The sequence below is a fragment of the Oncorhynchus nerka genome, linkage group LG20, assembly GCF_034236695.1.
Source record: "Oncorhynchus nerka isolate Pitt River linkage group LG20, Oner_Uvic_2.0, whole genome shotgun sequence".
In the NCBI taxonomy this organism is placed as follows: Eukaryota; Metazoa; Chordata; class Actinopteri; order Salmoniformes; family Salmonidae; genus Oncorhynchus; species Oncorhynchus nerka.
Genome location: NC_088415.1, coordinates 56,379,195 through 56,395,246, shown reverse-complemented (window position 1 = coordinate 56,395,246; position 16,052 = coordinate 56,379,195). Strand labels below are relative to the sequence as shown.

At 42.3% G+C, this 16,052-nt stretch overlaps 1 protein-coding gene across 4 annotated transcripts in view; it reads left to right on the top strand.

Moving 5' to 3' along the window:
- Positions 1 to 16,052, top strand: part of LOC115102837 (rho GTPase-activating protein 12-like) — a 137,950-nt gene that overhangs the window by 47,536 nt on the left and 74,362 nt on the right. The window lies entirely within an intron of this gene.

Here is a 16,052-nt window from a genome sequence, read left to right as displayed (position 1 = left end):
CGTGCCCTCTTCATGACCGTCTTGGTGTGTTTGGACCATGATAGTTTGTTGGTGATGTAGACACCAAGGAACTTGAAACTCTCGACACGCTCCACTACAGCATCGTCAATGTTAATGTGGGCCCTCCTTTCCCTGTAGTCCACGATCATCTCCTTTGTCTTGCTCATATTGAGGGAGAGGACAGGCCATCACACTGCCAGGTCTCTGACCTCCTCCCTATAGGCTGTCTCATCGTTGCCGGTGAACAGACCTACCACTTTTGTTATGTCTACAAACTTGTTGGAGTTGTGCTTGGCCATGCAGTTGTGGGTGAACAGGGAGTACAGGAGGGGACTAAGCACGCACCCCTGAGGGGCCCTGGTGTTGAGGATCAGCATAGCAGATGTGTTGTTTTCTACCCTTGCCACCTGGGGGTGGCTGTAAGGAAGTCGCAGAGGAAAATGTCTAGTCCCAGGGTCCTTAGCTTTGTGGGCACTATGGTGTTGAACAATGAGCTGTAAACAGTATTCTCACATAGGTGTTCGTTTTGTCCAATTGGGAAAGGGCAGTGTGGAGTGCGATTGAGATTGCGTCATCTGTGGATCTGTTGGGCGGTGTGCGAATTGTAGTGGGTCTAGGGTTTCCGGGATGATGGTGTTGATGTGAGCCATGACCAGTCTTTCAAAGCACTTCATAGCTACCGAGGTGAGTGCTACGGGGCCATTATCATTTAGGCAGGTTACCTTAGTGTTCTTGGCCACAGGCACTATGGTGGTCTGCTTAAAACATGTTTGTATTACAAACTTGGACAGGGAGATGTTGAAAATGTCAGTGAAGACACTTGCCAGTTGGTCAGTGCATGCTCGCAGTACACGTCCTGTTAATCTGTCTTGCCCTGGTCCTTGTGAATGTTGACCTGTTTAAAGGTCTTACTCACATCGGCTGCGGAGAACGTGATCACACAGTCTTCCAGAACAGCTGGTGCTCTCATGCATGATTCAGTGTTTTTTGCCTCGCATTCTTGGTCACAGGGACTATGGCGGTCTGCTTGAAACGTGGGTATTACAGACTCGGTCAGGGAGAGGTTGAAAATGTCAGTGTGGTGGTATTGAGGTAGAGCTCTTGTTCTTCTTTTAGGTAGAGTAGGCCTAAATGGGATGTATACTGGTAGTTGGTCTGAGCTTTGCCATCATTACCTTTTAAGTCATCTTAGTTTAGAGCACAAAATGTTTTCTTTAATTTATTAGGTTCCCCATTTGCTACTGCACAAGCAGCGGCTACGTTTTCTGGGGTCCACATTAGGGTTGAAGGTGGGAACCCGGTTACCAAGATTTCCTGGGATTTACAACCCAAAGCCACTCCCTTTTCCCGGGATAAATAACTGCGAGAAATTGGTAAATTATAATAAATTATTAATATGAATAACATGGCATATAATTTAACAGTTCCATTTCACACCATGTCTAAATCTGGCTTCTCAACGCTCAGGGTGGGGACAGACCCATTTCAATATGGAGTGCAGTTCACATGTAGATCTATCGTCTCAAAATGGTAACTTTTTTTTTGTGACCAGTAGGCCAACATTTGCTGCAGCATCGACTAATATAAAGACTGAATGCATGTCTAATTTATCCATCTGTCTTTCGGGGCTCACGTTGTTTTTTAATTGTAAAGATTTTAAAACAATTTTTATTGCAGCTGCAGAGTTTTAAAAAAATAGCCTGTCACTCGAGTATCGTTGCTTTGAATCGGTGCACGCACAAGCATTCTCTTGCAGTATTTTTCTCTCTCCATCAACTCCATTCAAATTCGATACAAAATAGATCATCCTGTTCTATATTGATATATCGCCTTATATTTAGATGTCCAAGCCTACCTCTTTCAGGTAATAAAGCCAATGCAGTATTAGCCTTATATTTATCTAATTCAGGATGGGTTATGCATAGTAAGCTTCTAACTTATAGCCTATCTCTTCTGCAATATGCAAGCACCTGTGCTCCAATGGCCTCTTCTTAAAAAATGCTCCTAAGTTCTTGGAGTCCCATGCAGGAAAAGCTAGACTAGAACAGCTTGGTGGACTTATGATATATTTTTTATAGCATTTCTTATACCAATAGACTATTCAAAGAGGGACTCAAAGAAGAAGCTCTTGTTTGCTGAATGTTAAATACAGCCAATAGAATTCACTGGTAGTTTGAAAGAAGCGTGAACGCACAATGGCGGTAGATGTTGGTAGGCTATAGCAGTTATTAATTCAGACCCATAACCATTCAGATGTTGGTAGGCTATAGCAGTTATTAATTCAGACCCATAACCATTCAGATGGTGGTAGGCTATAGCAGTTATTAATTCAGACCCATAACCATTCAGATGTTGGTAGGCTATAGCAGTTATTAATTCAGACCCATAACCATTCAGATGGTGGTAGGCTATAGCAGTTATTAATTCAGACCCATAACCATTCAGATGTTGGTAGGCTATAGCAGTTATTAATTCAGACCCATAACCATTCAGATGTTGGTAGGCTATAGCAGTTATTAATTCAGACCCATAACCATTCAGATGGTGGTAGGCTATAGCAGTTATTAATTCAGACCCATAACCATTCAGATGGTGGTAGGCTATAGCAGTTATTAATTCAGACCCATAACCATTCAGATGGTGGTAGGCTATAGCAGTTATTAATTCAGACCCATAACCATTCAGATGGTGGTAGGCTATAGCAGTTATTAATTCAGACCCATAACCATTCAGATGGTGGTAGGCTATAGCAGTTATTAATTCAGACCCATAACCATTCAGATGGTGGTAGGCTATAGCAGTTATTAATTCAGACCCATAACCATTCAGATGGTGGTAGGCTATAGCAGTTATTAATTCAGACCCATAACCATTCAGATGGTGGTAGGCTATAGCAGTTATTAATTCAGACCCATAACCATTCAGATGGTGGTAGGCTATAGCAGTTATTAATTCAGACCCATAACCATTCAGATGGTGGTAGGCTATAGCAGTTATTAATTCAGACCCATAACCATTCAGATGGTGGTAGGCTATAGCAGTTATTAATTCAGACCCATAACCATTCAGATGGTGGTAGGCTATAGCAGTTATTAATTCAGACCCATAACCATTCAGATGGTGGTAGGCTATAGCAGTTATTAATTCAGACCCATAACCATTCAGATGGTGGTAGGCTATAGCAGTTATTAATTCAGACCCATAACCATTCAGATGGTGGTAGGCTATAGCAGTTATTAATTCAGACCCATAACCATTCAGATGTTGGTAGGCTATAGCAGTTATTAATTCAGACCCATAACCATTCAGATGGTGGTAGGCTATAGCAGTTATTAATTCAGACCCATAACCATTCAGATGGTGGTAGGCTATAGCAGTTATTAATTCAGACCCATAACCATTCAGATGGTGGTAGGCTATAGCAGTTATTAATTCAGACCCATAACCATTCAGATGGTGGTAGGCTATAGCAGTTATTAATTCAGACCCATAACCATTCAGATGGTGGTAGGCTATAGCAGTTATTAATTCAGACCCATAACCATTCAGATGGTGGTAGGCTATAGCAGTTATTAATTCAGACCCATAACCATTCAGATGGTGGTAGGCTATAGCAGTTATTAATTCAGACCCATAACCATTCAGATGGTGGTAGGCTATAGCAGTTATTAATTCAGACCCATAACCATTCCGATGGTGGTAGGCTATAGCAGTTATTAATTCAGACCCATAACCATTCAGATGGTGGTAGGCTGTAGCAGTTATCTATTCAGACCCATAACCATTCAATCTTCGTGTAGAGAAGTGAAAGCCTTATTCTACTAATTCTAGTCATATACAGTGCATTCGGAAAGTTTTGCCATTTTCCACGTTATGGTACAGCCTTATTCCCCTCATCAATCTACATACTGTATAATACCCCATAATGACAAAGCAAAAACAGGTTTTTAGGTTAAAAATATACATGAAAAATCACATTCACATAAGTAGTTAGACCCTTTACTTAGTACTTTGTTGAAGCACCTTTGGAAGTGATTACAGCCTGGCACAGCTTGGCACACCTGTATTTGGGTAGTTTCTTCTCTGCAGATCCTCTCAAGCTCTGTCAAGTTGGATGGGGAGCGCTGCTGCACAGCTATTTTCAGGTCTCTCCAGAGATGTTCGATCGGGTTCAGGTACGGGCTCTGGCTGGGCCACTCAAGGACATTCAGAGACTTATCCCGAAGCCACTCCTGCGTTGTCTTGGCTGTGTGCTTAGGGTCGTTGTCCTGTTGGAAGGTGAACCTTCACCCCAGTCTGAGGTCCTGAGCGCTCTGGAGTAGGTTTTCATCAAGTATCTCTCTGTACTTTGTTTGGTTCATCTTTCCCTCGATCCTGACTAGTCTCCCAGTCCCTTCCACTGAAAAACATCCCCACAGCATGATGCTGCCACCACCATGCTTCACCGTAGGGTTGGTGCCAGATTTCCTCCAAACGTTACGCTTGGCATTCAGGCCAAAGAGTTAAATCTTAGTTTCTTCAAACCACAGAATCCTATTTCTCGTGGTCCTTTAGACACCTTTGGGCAAACTCCAAGCAGGCCGTCATGTGCCTTTTACTGAGGAGTGGCTTCCTTTTGGCCACTCTACCATAAAGGCCTGATTGGTGGTGCTGCAGAGATGGTTGTCCTTCTGGAAGGTTCTCTCATCTCCACTAGAGGTTGACCGATTAATTGTCATGGTCGATTAATTAGGGCCGATTTTCAAGTTTTCATAACAATCGGGAATCTGTATTTTTGGACACCGATTTGCCATTTTTTAATTTTTTATTTAACATATATATATAGATTTTTTACACCTTTATTTAACTTGGCAAGTCAGTTAAGAACACATTCTTATTTTCAATGACGGCCTAGGAACGGTGGGTTAACTGTCTTGTTCAGGAGCAGAACGACAGATTTTTACCTTGTCAGCTCGGGGATTCGTTTTTGCAACCTTCCGGTTACTAGTCCAACGCTCTAACCACCTGCCTTACATTGCCTTACATAGAAAATTATGTCACTTCTCTTGTGTTCCGTGCAAGCCAGGGTATATGCCGCAGTTTGGGCCGCCTGGCTCATAGCGAACTGTGTGAAGTCCATTTATTCCTAACAAAGGCCGTAATTAATTTGCCAGAATTGTATATAATTATGACATAACATTGAAGGTTGTACAATGTAACAGCAATATTTAGACTTAGAGATGCCATCCATTAGATAAAATACGGAACGGTTCTGTAGTTCACAGAAAGAATAAACGTTTTGTTTTCGAAATGATATTTTCCGTATTCAACCATTTTAATGACCAAAGGCTCGTATTTCTGTGTTATTATGTTATAATTAAGTCTATGATTTGATAGAGCAGTCTGACTGAGCGATGGTAGGCACCAGCAGGTTCCTAAGCATTCATTCAAACGGCACTTTTGTGCGTTTGCCAGCAGCTCTTCGCAATGCTTCAAGCGTTGCGCTGTTTATGACTTCAAGCCTATCAACTCCCGAGATTAGGCTGGTGTAACCGATGTGAAATGGCTAGCTAGTTAGCGGGGTGCGCGCTAATAGCATTTCAAACGTCACTCGCTCTGAGACTTGGAGTGGTTGTTCCCTTTGCTCTGCATGGGTAAAGCTGCTTCGAGGGTGGCTCTTGTCGATGTGTTTCTGGTTCGAGCCCAGGTAGGAGCGAGGAGAGGGACGGAAGCTATACAGTTACACTGGCAATACTAAAGTGCCTATAAGAACATCCAATAGTCAAAGGTATATGAAATACAATTCGTATAGAGAGAAATAGTCGTATAATTCCTATATAACTACAACCTAAAACCTGAGAATATTGAAGACTCATGTTAAAAGGAACCACAGGCTTTCATATGTTCTCACGTTCTGAGCAAGGAACTTAAATGTTAGTTTTTTACATGGCACATATTGCACTTTTACTTTCTTCTCCAACACTTAGTTTTTTCATTATTTAAACCAAATTGAACATGTTTCATTATTCATTTGAGGCTATATTGATTTTATTGATGTATTATATTAAGTTAAAATAAGTGTTAATTCAGTATTGTTGTAATTGTCATTAATACAAATACATCAAAAACATTGGCTGATTAATCGGTATCGGCTTTTTTGGTCCTCCAATAATCGGTATCAGCGTTGTCAAGGTGGATACCTTGTCATTTTTTTACTCTCAAAAGCCGCTGTTTACATCTGAAGATAACTTTAGCGCCACCCTAAAACACGATTCAAATTCAACAAAAACCTTCAAATAGGTACAGTGGTTTCTCCTTTAAAAGTTGTGAGCTTGCACTGCGGGACTTAGAGGTACCCAGCGTCACGGCTTCATTGCTCCAGACCACCACAAGGGGGAGATACAGCACTCATTATGCATTTGGGTCCCAAGGTTTTTATATAACCAACCATATCGAGTGGTTCCAATGACTAATTTTGACGTGAGCCACCCGTGCCTGGTGGCGTTCTTCAACAAAGATGGCTGTCAAAATATTACGGTGGAACCAAGTAATATTATAAGTCAAGCAAAAAATGTGAGGAATATGTTAGTTAATGTAGAGATGTTTGTGCATATTTTTTTGTCATAAAGTTAACTTGCTAAATAGCGATTTTCGTAAATTATCTGACTAGATAACATTAGCCAGCTAGCTAGTGTTACAATAATCAATTTGTAATTTGTGTTGTTTAATGTTTTAGGGAATCCTGAGCGAACCAGCAAACCAGGCTGTTGTCTTGTGAAACAGTGGATGTAAAGAATCTAGGTAGCTAAAGCATTTACTGCAAATTGAGTGTGCAATTGTGTAAACTTGCCTTGCAATGCAGCTGAAGTAACATAGCTAACTATTTACTTGCTTATTGTGTAGTGGAGGATCAAAATAACTGTATGCCTTTGGATGTGTAGCTAGCTACAGTATGTAGCCCATCTGTGTATGGACCCTAAAACGTTTGGCATGAATATTAGTTCAGAACCTATCTATGAACCTCAGCTATCAAAGTTGTATCAACTTCAAGTCTGAATGGTATTAATGAAGCCTGTGTGTAACCGGTGTGAAACGGCTAGTTAGTTAGCGGGGTGCGCGCTAATAGCGTTTCAATCGGTGACGTCACTCGCTCTGAGACCTTCTTTGCATACATGTGTCATGTAAAGAGAGGAAGGGTTGAGGAAATGGGGAATGTTTTTCCTAAACAAATCAGGGATTTCATTAACAACTTTTCAGTCAAAATGGCTGTAATTATGTTGCAGCTTCAGCAACATGGACAGCAACATGGACACACTGTTGTTCTGTGGTGGTCACTGCAGGGAGGTGAGAGGGACAACGGTGCTAGTCACACAGTCACTCGCTGTTTATTTTTATTTTTTATTTTTTTAGCACAGCAAGTCTGAGCAAAGCCTAGCAAAATCAAATCAATTGCGGTCGGACTCCCTCTAGTCATTTGTGTGTCTTAATTATTTCATCAAACAGTTCGCTTAAAGCATTAGACAAGCTCAGTGCATGCAGTTGATTTGATCAAAACACAAACAATGTGTCTTTATATGGAAAAATACACGTTACCAATCGATTGTTCGAAAGGTGCATTTTTTTTTTTTTGTCGGACAGCCCTATATCATTCTGCCAGGAAATACATATCACTGATGCATTCTGTTCATGTAGGGCTGTGACGGTAATTGGAAATACATATGACTGATGCATTCTGTTCATGTAGGGCTGTGACGGTAATTGATTCATCCTGTAACTGACTGTGTGGATGAAGACCATCGTGAAATAAAATAACCATCAAAACTGCTTGGTTGTTGTAGCCTATCCTTCTCATTTACCTTTTAATTTAGTCAATTTAATTCCATCTTACATTGATGTCCTAACTTGTTTGCCATGGCGACCACACAGCCTTTGATGAATTGTGATTGTTTGGCTGACAACAACATACAAGTTCAACTCTCGCGAAAAGCCTGAGCAGTTATTAGTAGAACATTTTTTTTAACTGTCAATTGTTCAAAGTAGTCATTGTGTATAAAGTTGTATGGTTTGTTAAACTTTGAAATCAATGGTTTTTGTTTGGTATACATTTAAAGTGAAAAATCAGTTTTAGCGTAATTCCTTTACTGTGGAATTACTCATAGCGAGAGAGCTGTGTGTGTGTGTGTGTGTGTGTGTGTGTGTGTGTGTGTATCCTAACAGTGGGATAATTCTCTTATCGGCTATATTTGAGGAGAAACTGACCCAGTTTGCCACCACTGTGTCTGCGTCCTAAATGATACCCAATCTTATATAGTGCACTATATTTGACCAGGACCCATAGGGGGTCTGTAGTGCACTATATAGGGGATAAGGTGCCATTTGGGAAGCAGACTGTGTGTCCCTCGTCCTTTCCTTTGGCAGTCACGCTCTCTCTCTCTCTCCCTCTTTTGCATCCCATTTCACTGCACAGCAGGGAGAGGACTGAGGAGCTTACAATTTTCTTAGAATTCATCACTGTATTCAGGAAATCTCTAGATTCATCATGAAATAGCGACATGGACTCACGATTCTGAAAAACCTGTGTTGAACTCATCCCTAGAATGAGTTCGCGGTTGCTCTATCCATATGCCCCTTTTAGTACACTGACATCACGCACGGATGCACACGACTTTTGGATCCAGAAAGAAAGTCATCGCCATCTCTGTCCATTCTCTGAGTCGATATTCACGTCATAAGAAGGAATTCCCCTCAACCACCCCCTAAATTGGGGAAAACAAATATTCTTTCCCAATGAATCCCATTCTAAAATAGCCAACGTTGTTGTACATTTTTGGTTATACAGAAATAACAAAAAATGGAGAAGAGCTGCTGCTGTTCAATGTACAGTGCATTCGGAAAGTATTCAGACCCGTTCACTTTTTCCACATTTTGATATGTTAGTCTTATTATAATATTTATTTCATAAATGTTTTCCTCCGCAATCTACACACAATACTCCATAATGACAAAGCGAAAACAGGTTTTTTGAATGTTTTGCAAATGTATTGCAACTGAAAAAAACGATGCCTTATTTATATAAGTATTCAGACCCTTTACTCAGTACTTTGTTGAAGCACCTTTGGGAGCGATTACAGCCTTGAGTTTTCTTGGGTATGAAGTAGTGAGAACACTTGGGAGCAGGCAATGTTGAAATTTTATCTTAACACATGTGCCTTTCTTAAATGTTGTTTTATTATTGACCAAAACAAACAGACAACAAGAAAATTGAGTTACATTTTTGTTGAGAGCCAATTGGATAACCTAGGTAACCACAGGTTTTTATTACCCACAGCCATGACGTTCTGTCTAATACCGACTGGGACTATTCAGCAGATTTACATAAGTTTGTTACTTCTCAAAACAACTTTTTGAGGTTCTCATACGCAAACAATGTTGTGTTGGGTATTGCTTGAAAAGTCGCTAAGATTAAAATTATTTGTGATCTTTGCAAAATACCTATTTTGGATCTAGCAGCTGTTAGCTAGAATTTGGGGCGGCATTTTGGAAATTGGCTGCCGCCCTCCGGCCCCCATGATCGGCTCCTACACCGCTGGCGATGCCCCCAGCTCAAAGCCATTGTTGCAGTTCCTGCCCCCACCCCATTCCCGCTTCTCCCGAATCCTTGGTAGCTGTGGTGATATGTGTTTTGACGTGATTATCCAATTGTGAAACATTAATCAAAATTAATCTGCCAATTAAACTTGCATTGTTATTTTTTTATGTTTGTGTGTGTTGAAGACGATTAGTGATTTAAGGCAGTAGCCTAACCTAGCCTGATAACATTAGCTAGCAACTAGTGGAAATCATTTCAGCTAAAAGTAAGCTACAGAGATTTGCAACCAAATTTGCTACCATGTCTAAGAGATCAGGAAGCGAAAATATATACAGTTGACGTGGGAAGTTTACATACACCTTAGCCAAATACATTTAAACTCAGTTTTTCACAATTCCTGACATTTAATCATAGTAAAAACTCCCTGGTTAGGTCAGTTAGGATCACCACTTTATTTTAAGAATGTGAAATGTCAGAATAATAGTAGAGTGATTTTTCCACACACTTTCATCACATTCCCAGTGGGTCAGAAGTTTACATACACTCAATTAGTATTTGGTAGCATTGCCTTTAAATGGTTTAACTTGGGTCAAACGTTTCAGTTAGCCTTCCCACAATCTGTTGGGTGAATTTTGGCCCATACCTCCTGACAGAGCTGGTGTAACTGAGTTAGGTTCATAGGCCTCCTTGCTCGCACACACTTTTTCAGTTCTGCTCACAAATGTTCTATGGGATTGAGGTCAGGGCTTTGTGATGGCCACTCCAATACCTTGACTTTGTTGTCCTTAAGCCATTTTGCCACAACGTTGGAAGTATGCTTGGGGTCAATGTCCATTTGGAAGACCCATTTGCAATCAAGCTTTAACTGATGTCTTGAGATGTTTCTTCAATACATCCACATAATTTTCCTACCTCATGATGCCATCTATTTTGTGAAGTGCACCAGTCCCTCCTGCAGCAAAGCACCCCCACAAGATGATGCTGCCACCTCAATGCTTCCCGGTTGGAATGGTGTTCTTCGGCTTGCAAGCCTCCCCCATTTTCCTCCAAATATAAAGAGGATCATTATGGTCAAACGGTTCTATTTTTGTTTCATCAAACCAGAGGACATTTCTCCAAAAAGTATGATCTTTGTCCCCATGTGCAGTTGCAAACCGTAGTCTGGCTTTTTATGGCGGTTTTCGAGCAGTGGCTTCTTCCTTGCTGAGTGGCCTTTCAGGTTGTCGATATAGGACTCGTTTTACTGTGGATATAGATACTTTTGTACCTGTTTCCCCCAGCACCTTCACAAGGACCTTTGTTGTTGTTCTGGGATTGATTTGAACTATTAACACAAGTATGTTCATCTCTAGGAGACAGAATGCGTCTCCTTCCTGAGCGGTATGACGGCTGCGTGGTCCCATGGGGTTTATACTTTCGTACTATTATTTGTACAGATGAACGTTGTACCTTTAGGCGTTTGGAAATTGCTCCCAAGGATGAACCAAACTTGTCGGTCTTCAATTTTTTTCTGATTTCTTTTGGTTTTCCCATGATGTTAAGCAAAGAGGCACTGAGTTTGAAGGTAGGCCTTGAAAGGCACAGGTACACCTCCAATTGACTCAAATGATGTCAATTAGCCTATCAGAAGCTTCTAAAGCCATGACATAATTTTCTGGAATTTTCCAAGCTGTTTAAAGCACAGCCAACTTAGTGTATCTGAACTTCTGACCCACTGGAATTGTGATACAGTGAAATAATCTGTGTATACAATTGATGGAAAAATTACTTGTGTCATGCACAAAGTAGATGTCCTAACCGACTTGCGAAAACTATAGTTTGATAACAAGAAATTTGTGGAGTGGTTGAAAAACAAGTGTTAATGATTCCAACCTAAGTTTATGTAAATGTCTGACTTCAACTGTGTATATTATATATTTATTAAAGTAATTAGAAAGAGGCACAATCTTTAAGCCAAAGAGATTTGCTGCTGAAATGTATCTGCATGCTGCAATGTCCATCAGCTGGTGTGGAGACCAAAAAGCCTCCAAGGACGGGCCGTTCATTCACAGAGACGGACGTGCCCCCGTTCACTGGTTCTAGCAGCGAAGAGGGCAAATCGGAGGAGTCCGAGCCATTCACTTCCACCGATGATGACAGCTCTCTGGGTGGACAAGAACAGGTGGTCACACCAGACCTAGCCAAACCTCCAAACAATGCCAGCGGAGACCCTACTATCTGGGACCTGGACTCAGATTCGTCGCTCCACGTCCCCGATGACAGTGGTGCCCCTGCTAAATCCGACTCCCAGACATAAAAAATCTCGGCGAGTGGCCAAAAGATATGAATGGATCTTTACGGGATATGTTAATGCAGGCTGGGCCATATAAAGTGGAGAATTTCCCAAGAGATGAGGGGCAACGATGGCTCACTCCAATAGGAGGATGGTGAACAGGGAGAGAGTGGAGAGACCATGGCTCACTACAATAGGAGGATGGTGAACGGGGAGAGAGTGGAGAGACCATGGCTCACTACAATAGGAGGATGGTGAACAGGGAGAGAGTGGAGAGACCATGGCTCACTACAATAGGAGGATGGTGAATGGGGAGAGAGTGGAGAGACCATGGCTCACTACAATAGGAGGATGGTGAATGGGGAGAGAGTGGAGAGACCATGGCTCACTACAATAGGAGGATGGTGAACAGGGAGAGAGTGGAGAGACCATGGCTCACTACAATAGGAGGATGGTGAACAGGGAGAGAGTGGAGAGACCATGGCTCGTTTATTCCAAGCAAAACGATGCAGCCTTCTATTTTTGCTGCAAACATTTTTCACATGAGGACAAATCTGTTATGATCAGGGATGGAACCAGAGACTGGAATAATCTGTGCCACCACCTCAGCTCACTTGAGAAGTCGCATGATCGCCTAGATAGTTTCCAGAGGTGGAAGGAGCTGGAGATCAGGCTGGTGTCCATGCAAACTACCGATGCCCATGCCCAACGGGCCAAATAGTTACATTTTTATCTCATCAGACCACAGAATATTTTTGCCTTATGCTCTGAGTCTTTCACATTTGTTTTTGCAAACTCCAGGAGTGCTGTCATGTGCCTTTTTGCTCTGGATTGGCTTCCGTCTAGTCACTCTCCAATAAAGCCCAGATTGGTGAACAGCTGTAGAGACTGTTGTCCTTCTGGCAGGTTCTCCCATCTCAGCCAAGGAACACTGCAGTTCTGTCAGAGTGGTCATTGGGTTCTTGGTCACCTCCCTAACCAAGGTCCTTCTTGCCCGGGTTGCTCAGTTCGGTAGGACGGCCAGCTTTAGGCAGAGTCTGGGTAGTCCCAATGATGGAGACCACTGTGCTCTTGGAAACTTTCAACACTCTAGAAATGGTTTTATATCCTTCCCCAGATATATGCCTCAGCACAATCTCTGAGATCTACAGACAGTTCCTTGGACTTCATGGTATGGTTTCTGCTCTGACATGCACTGTCAACTGTGGGACCTTATATAGATAGGTGTGTTCCTTTCTAAATTATGTCCAAACAAGTTAATTGGCCACAGGTCGACTCCAATCAAGTTGTAGTGACATATCAAGGGTGATCAAAAGATATTGGATGCCACTGAGCTCAATTCAATCATAGCAAAGGGGTGTGAATACTTATGTAAATGAGGTATTTCTGTATTTAATTTTCAATGCATTTGCAAAATTTTCTATAAACATATTTTCACTTTGACATCATGGGGTATTGCGTGTAGATGGGTGAGAGAAAATATTTAATCCATTTTGAATTCAGGCTATAACACAACAAAATGTGGAATAAGTCAAGGGATATGAATACTTTCCAAAGACATACATAATTTGGACACACCCACACAATGAAGTCAGCTCAGACCTATCCAGCTCAGAGAGGCCCAGCTCCTGAGCTGGATTCCCTTGATACTTAAGAAGATTGTCCAAACCATACATTAACACCTCCTTCCCCCTCTTCTCTATCCTCTTTCAACCTGCTTGTTATTCTTTCAGCCTGCTTGTTATTAACAAGCCAGTGAGTCATCAGAAAGACCTCCTCTCCCTTACTCTCTTCCTCCTCTCTGAGATGCACAAAGAACAATATTTGTCTAATCACAAAGAGAGGACATGTGCCCGGTCTGTTTTTTTTCCTTTAACATCACTCTCCTTCCTCTACCCTTGCTGGCAACTGTAATCAACTTTTTAATCAATTCTCTCTCTCTCTCTCTCTCTCTCTCTCTCTCTCTCTCTCTCTCTCTCTCTCTCTCTCTCTCTCTCCCTGTCTCTGTCTCTGTCTCTGTCTCTCTCTGTCTGTCTCTCTCGTGTCCTCGTGTCCTCGTGAGGGATGAGCACACACTGAACCCCTCAGAGGGAGCCAGATATGTGTGTGAGAGATTGGCCAGCTGCAGTCAGGTTGTTAATTCTCTTTTTAATAGGTTTATTTTGACACATTAGGGCAGGGTGCCATATATATGTTTTAGAGAGGACATAGTGGGGACAGGGTTTTGTTCTTTAGTTTCTTCTTCCGGACCAATCTTGAAGCGTGGATTCCAATTGTTTTGATCAGGTGGATTGGGATATGTTCCGGGTAGCTTTGGAGAATATTATTCACGTGTACACCGAGACGGTTACTGAGTTTATCAAGAAGTGTATAGGAGATGTTTTACCCACTGTGACTATTAAAGTCTACCCTAACCAGAAACCGTGGATAGATGGCAGCATTCGCGCTAAACTGAAAGCCCAAACCACCGCATTTAAAGGTGGCAAGGTGACTGGGAATATGGCAGAATACAAACAGTGTAGTTATTCCCTCTGCAAGGCAATCAAACAGACTAAACGTCAGTATAGAGACAAAGGGGAGTCGCAATTCAACGGCTCAGAGACCAGACATATGTGGCAGAGTCTAAAGACAATCACGGACTATGTTGCGGACATGGACGCCTTGCTCTCAGACAAGCTAAACACCTTCCTTGTCCACTTTGAGGATAACACAGTGCCAGCTACCACGGACTGTGGGCTCTCCTTCTCCACGTGAGTTAGACATTTAAGTGTGTTAACCCTCGCAGGGCTGCCGGCCCAGACGGCATCTCTAGCTGCGTCCTCAGAGCTTGCGCAGACCAGATGGCTGGGGTGTTTACAGACCTATTTAATCTCTCCCTATCCCAGTCTGCTGTCCCCACATGCTTCAAGAGGGCCATCTTTGTCCCTGTTCCCAAGATTGCAAAGGTAACTGAACTAAATGACTATTGCCCCCGTAGCACTCACTTCTATCATCATGAAGTGCTTTGAGAGACTAATCAAGGATCATATCACCTTCACCTGACCTGTCACCCTAGACCCACTCCAAATTGCGTACTTCCCCAATAGGTCCACAGACGATGCAATCGCCATCACACTGCACACGGCCCTATCCCATCTGGACAAGAGGAATACCTATGTACGAATGCTGTTCATTGACTATAGCTCAGCATTCAACACCATGGGCCTGCGGTAGGAAACAACACCTCCACTTCGCTGATCCTCAACACAGGGGCACCACAAGGGTGCATGCTCAGCCCCCTCCTGTACTCCCTGTTCACCCATGACTGTGGCCATGGATGCCTCCAACTCAATCATCAAGGTAGTACTACTTCCGGGTTGGAGCGAGCGGTCGCATCTGCACTCGGTCCGCAGGTAGTATTACATTTCATTACATTTCATTATAGCACAACGGTTTGATTTGTCTAATCTTAGCAATTTCTTCCTAGCTAGCTACACAGCCGTCTTTGTATCATAGATAATTGCGTAATTATCGTATTTCGTCGTCCTAACGCAGTCTACACTGCCCTGCAGCTAGCCAGCTAGCTAACGTCCACCGTTAGCTAGTCCACAAATCTACCGATTAGCAGCACAACTATTACACTCAACTGAACGACTTGATTAGTGTAGTGTTAGCTAGCTACATAGTTGTCTTTGCTGTCTTCGTACCCAAGATAATTGTGTAGTTTAGAGTGTGTAGTTTTATGTCGTCCTTAACATAGGAGACTCTGCTAGCTAGCCAACAGCTAGCCAACGTCTACCGAACAGAACTTCTGCACTCAACAATCCGGTCGCATTTCGCTTCGCTCCACAGGTAGTATCACATTTTTCATTTCATTTCATTACAGTACAACGGCTTGATTTGTTTGATCGTAGCTAGCTACATAACTAGCTACATAGCCGTCTTTGTATCAAAGATAATTGTGTAGTCTAGAGCGATTTCCTAGGTTAGCTAGCCAGCTATTGTCGTTCTTTTAGCATACGTAACGTAATCAACACTGCTAGCTAGCCAGCTGGCCCGAATAGCAGCACAGTAGAAACTATTACACTCAACGGAACGACTTGATTAGTGTAGTGTCAACAACACAGCCAATGCCAGCTAGCCTACTTAGTCAACAACGCAGCCTCTGCCAGCTAGCCTACTTCAGCAGTACTGTATCATTTTAATCATTTTAGTCAATAAGATTCTTGCTAC